Source organism: Lathyrus oleraceus, chromosome 5, assembly GCF_024323335.1.
Source record: "Lathyrus oleraceus cultivar Zhongwan6 chromosome 5, CAAS_Psat_ZW6_1.0, whole genome shotgun sequence".
Lineage (NCBI taxonomy): Eukaryota > Viridiplantae > Streptophyta > Magnoliopsida > Fabales > Fabaceae > Lathyrus > Lathyrus oleraceus.
In genome coordinates, this window is record NC_066583.1 from 168493414 (window position 1) to 168504805 (window position 11392).

Sequence of the window (11392 nt, forward strand, 5' to 3'; positions counted from 1 at the left end):
GCACTCGCTTTACTTTATTTATTTCTCGCACTCGCTTTACTTTATTTATTTTCCGCACTCGCACTACTTTCATTTATTTTCCGCACTCGCACTACTTTTATTTATTTTCCACACTCGCACTACTTTTATTTACTTTCCGCACTCGCACTACTTTTATTTAAATTAATGCACTTTTACTTTACCATGTCTAACTAAATCTATAAGGTTAGAATGTAAGGATCGTAATTAAACCGATAATCCGTACAATTGTTCGTAGAAACACTTAAGGACTATTTTAACTTTCAACTTAAGTTTTCCCGCACTTAATTTCCGTTGGGTAAGATCGAAAGCCGTCCAACGTCTATTTAAACTTAATTGTTTTTAACTATTTCAAAAACAGCGAAAGCGCTTTGTTTAGTTCATTAGGAGTTTTTAACTTAAGAAGAAAAGAGATTTTAAAACTATTTTCGGACACGTTTATAAGTTTAAAGTCTGGTTCATGAGAACCTCTTTTGGTTAAGAAATCCAGGTTAAAATACTTTTCAACTTAGTCAAGACACTATATTTCTTAAAAATAGGTTTACTACTCTAACGCAATGCGCGCCTTTTTATAAGTGACAATAAGAGGGTTTGATTAGGGAGTACAACTCAGTTCTGAATACGCGAAAGCGACAGTTCCTGTTAAATTAGTTCTTTTCAAAGTAGGGAACACTGCCCATAAGTAGTTCTATTAGCAAGTACTTGGATTATTAATTGATTATGTGAATTACATTCGACCCTGTCTTTATTAATTGAACTTTATTTAACACTTTACTTTTCATTGCACATTCTAAAAACACCTATTTTGATTGCCTTTGATAAACACCATAATAATAGATAACGATAGATTGACACTTGGTCTCTGTGGATTCGACAATCTTTTATATTACTCTGACGCGTTCGTATACTTGCGAAAAGCACGCATCAAGTTTTTGGCGCCGTTGCCGGGGACCAATTTCGTCAAATTTCATTTCCCTGTTGTTATATCGTTTAGACTTAGGCTATTTCCCGCCGGTCAATGCGAAGAACTCGCAGCACCGGAAGTTTAAGCTTAATATACCCTCTGGCGGAACTTGAACGTTACGCTCGCGCACGTTTATTCTTTCATAGAATTAGGAAAGCTATGGCCGAAGATCAAAACCAAAGACCTCTTAAGGACTTCGCCCAACCATCCAACGAAGAACCTAGTTCTAGTATAGTAAACCCGACCATCCCAGCTAATAATTTCGAACTTAAACCATCCCTGTTGCAACTAGTGCAACAAAGACAATTAGTAGGTCTCGCTACTAAGAACCCGAAACAACATTTAAACATATTTATTCAATTAGCAGACACTTTTAAAACCAATGGAGCTTATCCTGAGGCAATACGTTTAAGATTATTCCCTTTTTCCCTCAGAGATAAAGCCCTATCATGGTTAGATTCCCTTCCACCCAATTCCATTACGACTTGGGATAACCTTAGAAGAGTATTCCTTGCTAGATACTTTCCCCCGAGTAAGACCGCCGTTCTTCGAAATCATATAACTATATTTACCCAAAACCAAGGAGAATCGTTGTTCGAAGCTTGGGAGAGATATAAAGAGTTGTTACGAGCATGCCCACATCATGGTTTAGAAAATTGGTTAATCATTCAAACCTTCTATAATGGACTTCACTACAACACTAGGATGACCATTGACGCTGCCGCAGGCGGTGCTCTGATGAACAAACCTTACCTTGAAGCTAGTGCCCTCATCGAAGATATGGCTCAAAACCATCAATCATGGGGAGTCGAACGAGTGACAGTTGAGAAGAAGGAAGCCCAAGGAGGAGTCCATGAACTAAGCTCTATAGACATGATGCAAGCTAAAATGGACGCATTAGCCCTTAAGGTCGAGCATATGTGCATAAACCCGAATACTGTAGCCGCAGTTTCGTCGGATTGTGAGATATGTGGAACCAAAGGACACCAATCTGCAAAATGCAGTCTATTAAACGAAACCCACTATGAGCAAGTGAACTACACCCAAGGGAACCCATACTCGAATACCTATAACCCTGGATGGAGGAATCACCCAAACTTCTCCTATAAAAACAATAACCCTATCCAAAATAATTCACCTCCGAGACCTAGTTATCAAGCCCCAAGACCAAATCAACCTATGCAACCTGTGCCACAAAAGCCGAGCCTTGAGAAAATTATGGAAAATTTTATCACCGCTCAAACCCAACAAAACAAGGAGTTCATGAACCAGAACATTCATGTTAACGAATTGATTACCCAGTTAGGAAACAAGGTTGACCAAATAGTTACTCATACTAAGATGCTTGAAACCCAGATCTCTCAGGCAGCTTTAAACCAAGACCCTTAGACTACACCTGGAGGACAGTTCCCTGGACAACCTCAACAAAATCCGAGAGGGCAAGCCAACGCCATTACCCTACGAAGTGGGAACGCTTATGATGAGCCACCAAACCCAAGATTGAGTGAACCCAAAACTTCTAAGGAATATACCAAACCCACGAACGAAGTACAGGAACCAGAGGAATCTGAAAACCAGGAAGGTCAAGAGAAAGGAGAAAAACCTAAAGATAAAACTTATGTACCACCCCCGCCATATAAACCACCTATACCATATCCGTAAAGACTCAAACAAACCCAGATCAATAGCCAATATAAAAAATTTATTAAAGTTATAGAAAAACTTCATGTAGAAATCCCTTTCACAAAAGCCATCACCCAAATACCTTCTTATGCAAAGTTTCTCAAAGACATCCTTACCAACAAACGTAGACTAGACGATCCGAAACCTTTGGAATGCAATGCTATTTCCGAGAATAAGTTAGCAAAAAAGGATAAAGACCCTGGAAATTTTTCCATTCCTTGTCTTTTGGGAAGTCATGTCATCGAAAAAGATTTTCTAGACTTAGGAGCTAGTGTGAGCTTAATGCCTTTAGCAGTTTGTGAGAGGTTAAACTTAGGAGAATTATAGCCTACTAAGATGTCACTTCAGTTAGCCGATAGATCTGTTAAGTATCCAATAGGAATTTTAGAAGATGTTCCTGTTAGGTTAGGTCAGTTATTTATCCCTACTGATTTTCTTGTCATGGACATCAAAGAGGACAATGATATACCAATCCTTCTGGGTAGACCATTCTTATCGACTACAGGAGCCATAATAGATGTCAAGAGAGGAAAATTGACCTTTGAGGTAGGTGACGAGAAAATAGAATTTATACTTTCGAAATTTCTAATGGCACCTGTGATGGGAGATGCATGTCATGCCTTAGATATCATTGATGAATGCGTTAGAGAATTAGAACAAGAAGAAATTATGAAAACAATTAAGTTACCATCAACTCTCATAATGGAAGACGATGACTTTAAGAAACCCTACATCAATGATAACCTTTACGAATGTTTACCCCTTACCCCAGATCCTATGCCATGCCCTAAGAAACTAACCTTAGAACTTAAGGAACTGCCAAAGAATCTGAGATATGAGTTCCTCGATGAAGAGATGAACCGTCCAGTTATAGTCAGTGCTACCTTGAGCCAAGAGGAAACGAACCAACTTTTAGACGTTTTACGAAGATATCCCTCATCCTTAGGATATAATATCTCTGACCTGAAAGGTATAAGCCCATCCGTATGCATGCATCGGATTTCGCTTGAAGAAGATTCAAAACCCTCTAGAGAACATCAGAGAAGAATAAACCCTATAATGAGTGATGTTGTTAAAAAGGAAGTTCTTAAGTTACTTGAGGCAGGTATAATCTATCAGATCTCGGATAGTAAGTGGGTGAGCCCTGTGCATGTAGTACCTAAAAAGGGAGGCATCACAGTCGTGCAAAATGATAAAGGCGAACGTGTAGCAAAACAATTAGAAGGAGGATGGCAGATGTGTATAGATTATAGAAAATTAAATAAAGCAACCAGGAAGGATCATTTCCCTTTACCATTTATAGACCAAATGTTGGAGCGTCTAGCCATACACTCTTACTTCTGTTATCTAGATGGATACTCTGGATTCTTCCAAATACCTATCCACCCCGAAGATCAAGAAAAAACTACCTTTACATGCCCTTATGGAACTTTTGCCTACAGACGAATGTCATTCGACCTTTGTAATGCCCCAGCTACTTTCCAACGCTGCATGATGTCAATCTTTGCAGATTACCTAGATGGTATCATGGAAGTGTTTATGGATGATTTCTCGGTTTGCGGATTTGATTTCCACAATTGTCTTACTAACCTTGAGAAAATCCTGGAGAGATGTGTGGAGGTGAACCTCGTGCTAAATTGGGAAAAATGTCATTTCATGGTGACCGAAGGAATTATTTTAGGACATATGGTTTCCAAAAAAGGTATAAAGGTAGATAAAGCTAAATTAGAAGTTATAGAAAACCTAAAACCGCCTAAAACTATCAGAGAAGTCTGAAGCTTTCTTGGACACGCTGGATTCTACCGGCGTTTTATTAAGGACTTCTCCAAAATAACTAAACCTTTAACTGGACTTTTAATGAAAGATTCTGAATTCATTTTCGATGAAAAATGTAATGACGCATTTAATCTTTTAAAGCAAGCATTAGTATCAGCACCCATTATGAAACCTCCTGATTGGTCAGAACCTTTTGAGATAATGTGCGATGCTAGTGATTACGCGGTTGGAGTCGTTCTAGGACAAAGGAAAGATAAAAAATTACATGCAATTTACTATGCCAGTAGAACCCTAGACGCTGCCCAACTTAACTATGCAACAACTGAAAAAGAATTACTCGTTGTAGTTTTCGCTATAGACAAATTTAGATCTTATCTAGTAGGAGCAAAAATTATAGTTTACATTGATCATGCTGACATTCATTACCTATTAAGTAAAAAAGATGCCAAGTCCAGGTTACTCCGATGGATTTTGTTACTACAAGAGTTTGATTTAGATATAAGAGATAAAAAAGACACTGAAAATGTAGTAGCTGATCACCTTTCTAGGCTAGAACATCTAAAACCAGACTTGGTACCCATAAATGATGATTTCGCCTATGATAGACTGATAGCTAGATGAGAAACCATTGAAGATAATAACCTAGGCCCTGATGAGCACCCCCAAAATTCCTTAGCAATAAGTAACGTACCTTGGTATGCAGATTTCGTTAATTACCTAGCTGCTGATATTGTACCCCCTGATCTTGACTACCACCGCAAGAAGAAATTCTTCCACGATGTGAGAAACTTCTATTGGGACGAACCACTCCTTTTCAAAAGGGGTAAAGATGGCATTTTTCGCTGTTGCGTCCCAGAAGAAGAGGTAAATAGTATTATCGAGCATTGTCATTCTGCACCCTATGGTGGACATGCGAGCACCTCTAAGACATACGCCAAAATTCTTCAAGCTGGCCTATTCTGGCCTACCATGTGGCGTGATGTCTACGCTTGCATTGTCAAATGTGATAGATGCCAACGCACTGGAAACATTTCAAGGCGTGATGAAATGCCTCTAAGAAACATTCAGGAAGTAGAACTCTTTGACGTATGGGGTATAGATTTCATGGGACCTTTCCCACCATCCTTAGGAAACAGGTATATCTTAGTAGATGTAGACTATGTGTCTAAGTGGATTGAAGCTATAGCTGCACCCACAAATGACACTAGGGTAGTGATCAAACTATTTAAAAACTATATATTCCCTAGATTTGGAACACCACGTTTAGTCATAGCTGCGAAAAAACAACCGGCGAGACTCAAATAAAAACACAACACACAGAGCCGCCACTGCGCGTTATTTATCCCAAGATAGGGAAAGGAAACGCTCAGAGAAACCTGGAAAGGAAATGGTCTCGCGACCAAAGAGAAAGGGTAAGGGAGTCGGTTACGCAAGGGGAAGGTATTAGCACCCCTCACGTCCGTCGTACTCGACGGGATCCACGTTCTAAAATAAAGAATAGGTTGCTAAACATCACACACACACACGGGGAACGCAGGTGGGGTTAGGAGGAAGAGAGCTCGATAGGACATCGCATCCTATGCCTACATATCTCGTCTGGAACGAGAATCAGAGCCACTGTAGTTCGGCTTACGCACGCCAAACAACACACGCACCCAAACAGGCAAACGTGGAGCCTGACAACCACTCGATGGAATTACGTCAGCATCCGAACCAAAACACATACAAAAGGGCAAACATGGAGCCCGACTGCCAATCACTGGGCTTACGTCGGCATCCGAACCAAACACACAATCAGATAACAAGTAAACACACGCAAAAAAGAAAAAGGTTGCCCGGAGTGGTCTCGCACGACCACCTGCCTACATACCTCGTCTGGAACAAGGATCAGGGCGATGTAGTTCCCCTGAAAGGGACTGAATTACTAGCCAGAAACCAGGGGAAGACACACTACCAGGGAGCTGGACTCGAGCCTAGTGTTGTCATGCATCGTTACCCTAAGTTCAGTTTTCTATCCTACTTGCATAAGCAAACTACTCCTATCCAGGAAAGAAGCAAGCATACAAGCATACAAAATAATTCAAGCATACATCAAATGAGAACAAGCATCTCAAACAGATATCCACATAGCACGCACTATAACCAAACAAGTGGGCTCACACAATAGGTTTGACTGCCTCAGCAAGTCATCTGTACGGGCTGTGTTTGCTCTTAACCTTGCCATTACGAGGCTAAGGTGAAGCAGATGAAAGGTGAAGTGAGGATCAGACCTCACAGCTCCTATCCCTGACCAGGGAGAGCTTCAGACAAGGGAGCGTGGGTCCAGAATGGAGGGACCCTTCTACGCTCAAAGACTCTGACTCGATTGTGCGACAGCATAGATCTTGGGTTTGTGCCCCAATGCATCAACACACAGCCGTGTGAGCAGAGGGATGACACACAGAATAGTGGGGGATAGATTGCATATCCCTACCTTCCACCAATTGCCTTGATTAAGGACTTTACCTGCTTAGGCACAAAATTAAACAATCACAATCATCGCCTCTTAAGGAGGACTTCAGACAGTTTGCCCGGTCAAATAACAGACCGGGTCTCCAGACTACATGAAGTTAGGAAGTTATACCTCAATGCAAGTTGCTTAAGCAAAGCAAAGCAAAAGTTCACAAGGAACTGAGCAACTAAAAGTACCTGGAAACAGTCAAACACAGTTAGTACTCAGACAGACAAAAATAAACAGCAAGTATTAATCAGTCAGACTATACAAACTAATGCACAACAAAGGCAAGCTATGAGCTCAAGCCCAAACTTCACAACCTACAAAACAAAGTTATGTTAGTGTACAAACATCAAACAACATCAATTGAATTGACTTGGATCATTCTCCATACACATTGCACCTTTTCATCCTGAAAAATCAATCAAATGTTAGAAACTAGACCACTAGGCCAAGCCTAGGGTCCAAAGGCAAGAAAAATTCCTAAACAGCAAGGGATATCCAACCAAAGTCAAATTAATGTCAAACAAAAGCCAACACAATTAGTCCCATGTCCATATCATTCATCATGTTCATTTTATGCACAAAACAAATCAAACTAGTTCAAATGGAACACCAAACATCCAAACAGAACTATTGCATTCAATTCCATATCAAAACAATTCCAAAAATCCTCAAATAATTTACACCTAAACAGAACATAATCAAGGTCCAGCATGTCAAATTTTAGCTTAATTGGACAAAGGAAACCATGTCAATGAAAATCAACAAAAACAGACACAACTATATGAGCCAAATCACAACATCAACACATGCATTCACTTCAAAAATTCATAATTCAATGAAAACAGTAAAGAAATGATTGGGACCAAAAGCATCATGTCCTATCATGTGTCTACAACTATCATACCAAATTTCATGTTCATTCAATACCATATGAGCATTTCACATCAAATATTCAAACATGTGTCACATGAACTTGCATAATCAACCAACAGAGATGAAAAATAGCAATCAAATTGAAAATGCAATGGAGAAATCTAGAAAAATACACATAGCATCTTAACATGTTAATGAACCTCCATGCAAAATTTCACATCATTCTAACAAGTCTAGGTCATTCAAATACATCCAGCAAGTTGACACAATGAGGTGTGACACAAATTGTCACACCTAGATTCCAAAATTCATAACTCAAACACCAGGAATCCAAAATTCATGAAATTTACATATAAATCAACATTAGCCAGTCCACAATCATCACAAAAATTTTCAAGCATTTATTTTAGAGCATGAGGATTTCACAATGGATATGGTAGAATGTATCAAAAATGCACACATGTGAAACAACCCTAGGTCAAACTAAAATCTCTCCAAGCACAACTTCCAAAAATAAGTCAATAAACTTCTACAGTCAATTAGGAAGTCAACAAAAAAATCCACATATTTTCTGATTTTTAATTAATTTTTGGTGAATTTTCTAAAGTGATTATGAATTTTTAATGATTTTTGGAATTAATATAATTTAAATGAATTAACCAATGGCATAGTTGTAAATAACAAAACGCGGGGGCGGTAAACACTGAGTTCAAATATTCAAATGGAATTTCAGATCAAACACCATTTCATCATCGTTTTCATTCCAGATTTTCCAGAAAAAGCAAGAACACGAAGAACATGAAATCTCCACCAAAACTCACAAACGAATAGTCGTTGGAACCGTCTTAACATGAGGATCTCAAATATCATCCTAATTTAACCTAACTATTCCTAAATCTTCTGAATCGATCGAGTTAGGGTTTTGCATCGAAACTTCAAATCCAAATATCACGAGCTACAGTTCACTATAATCAAAACTAATCATATCACTGGACTCTACATTCAACACACTACGATATGCATACAACAATCAAGCAAATCTTGAGATTCGAAAAATTGGAAACCTGGAAATTGCAGTGTTGTATTGCTGTTCTTTGCGCGCTTTCTCCACAAACAGATGGACCAGAAGCTTCAAGGAGTTGAATGATGTGATTAGGTTTGAGTGAAACAGCTCCTAATGCACGAAATTCTGATTTGCCATGAATGGAGCTCCACTTGAACAGTCGTGTTTCAGTGTGAAATTGGTGATGAAATGCAAAAACAGATGGAGATGATGATGAATCAAGATCAATGCCAAAAGAATTTTCGCATTTGAGCAAGAATTGAAGAAGTTTTGGTGAATTTGGCTTTTTGGTGTTCTTGAAGAATTTGAGAGAATTCCAAGAATTTGAGATCTGATTTTGGGAAATGTGTTTTTCTGTTATGATTTAGATGTGATTAAGAATATATATGATTGCTTAATCACCACTTAACCATGTTTAATTAACCAAATGGAATGATTAGTGAAATTGGTTAATTTCAAGTAAGGGCAAAATTGGAACTTCCCATGCCAGCTCATTGCCACCTCATGGACAGCTCACACACTCTCAAAATGACATGTGTGAGCTGTTGCAACTTGTTTCACTCTCATTGGATGAGTATTTTGGAAATTCACTATGTGGTGGCACTTTGTCCATTTTTGCAATTTCATTTTACAAGCCAAATTCCAAACCACAAGGCCTAGGCATGTTATGATGATTCCAACAACTTTCAAATACTATTTATGAAGTGTAGCAAAAATCCCCACTCAAAAATTCCAATTATTTCACAAGTTGGACAATTTTGCCCCTGGTCCATTTTAACTGTTCAGTTGAAATTTGACTTTTTGCATTGACCACTTTTGAGAAAATCCAATTATGCACCATGAAAGTACATGTCAAATGGAGTTTGTGCATATAAAGAACTTCCAATTTGGATGCTCCATGTGGAAGTTATGGCCTCCTGATTATGGGTCATTTTTGAAATTCACTGAGCCATAATTTTCCAACCATACATGGGATTTTCAAGTTCTTGGACTTTTTGGAAAGGTGAGAACAAGATCTACAACTTTCATGTTGAACAAATTTTCATTTGAAGCTTCCTTGGACACGTGGTCTTGAGGTCAAAAACTTTCCATTTTTGGAAACTTCCATTACAAGTCACTTTCTATTTTTGGCAGTTTTTGTCCTGACTTGATTTTCTTCATTTTAAGCTTTGAGATGTCAAATAACACTTGTTCCAACATGAATGAAGTGTATCCAACTCATTTCCACCTCCAAATCCATCAGATCATGTACAGTTGACCACAGTTGACTTTTCCACTGATAGATGAATCTGGCAATGCATAGATCAAGTTAAGCTCCAATCTCCTGATGACATGGCTCAAGGGTGCAACCCTAGCCTCAATTAGCTCAATACAACCATGGGATGATCCCCATACACATCACAAACCCCTCCTCCTGGTCATGCCCTGACTGGCCCAATGCAACTGATTAGGGTTGACCAGTGGTCAAAACCCTAATCTCAAGGAATCAGCTTCAACACTTGATTCTATCAAACCATGATGATGATGATGTATCATTGTAAACAAGATGAAGACCAATATCCATTGAGAACCATGAAACCCTAATTTACAGCCCAATCCTCAGATGGCCCGTGATCAGTCAATAAACCCTAGGCTTGCACTTTGACTTCCTCATCTTCTGATCAAGACTTGGGAAGATAGCTTGCACAATGTAACCACATGATATGCAATATGCAATGCCTAATGACCTAAAAATGATATGCAACATGATAATGCTAGTCCCAAGAGAGGAGGGCAAATTTTGAGGTGTTACAGTTGCCCCTATTCAATCCACTGTGAACCTGTCGATATGAATAGCCTCGGCTTTCAGATGATCAGGATGAAGAGTGATTGAATACCAAGAACAGACGAACAATTTGCACTCTGATGGGAAAAATAATTAACAACGCCTGTCAGAATCGACGAAGAACACAATCTTGAAACTAAAAATATCCGTCCGGTACGGAGAAGAGTCGGCCTGATCACCGAAACAATCAACATTAACCTGACTACCAACATAAATGGTAATACAGGGAGGATCATGGTCTGAACACCACATCCGCTGGGGATTATCGTCTTTCTTCTTCTCTTTTTTTTTCTCTTCTTTCTTCTTTTTTTTTTTTTTTTTTTATCTTCTTGAACCCCGGAACTTTCCTTTTTTGGGTCTGAAAACCACTTCTATCTGAATACCGCTTCGGTCTGAATACCGGCGCATTGGTCTGAACACCACTTCGGTCTGAACACCGGAAAATTGGCCTGAATGCCACTTCGGTCTGAATACCGGCATACTGGTCTGAACACCACTTCGGTCTGAACACCGGAAAATTGGCCTGAATGCCACTTCGGTCTGAATACCGGAAAATTGGCCTGAACACCACTTCGGTCTGAATACCGGAAAATTGGCCTGACTGCCACAAGCTGCATCGATCTACGTGTCGGAAGCTTCTTCGATCTGAAAATCGGAATATTGGCCTGAACGCCACTCTGGTCTGGACAC

The 11392-nt window shown here is 39.3% G+C and overlaps 1 non-coding gene across 1 annotated transcript; it reads right to left on the reverse strand.

Moving 5' to 3' along the window:
* Window positions 1-1525: 1525 nt before the first annotated feature.
* On the reverse strand, window positions 1526-1632 carry LOC127088592 (small nucleolar RNA R71). Its single transcript, XR_007790424.1, has one exon. It is a non-coding gene; the product is annotated as a small nucleolar RNA R71 (small nucleolar RNA).
* Window positions 1633-11392: the final 9760 nt, after the last annotated feature.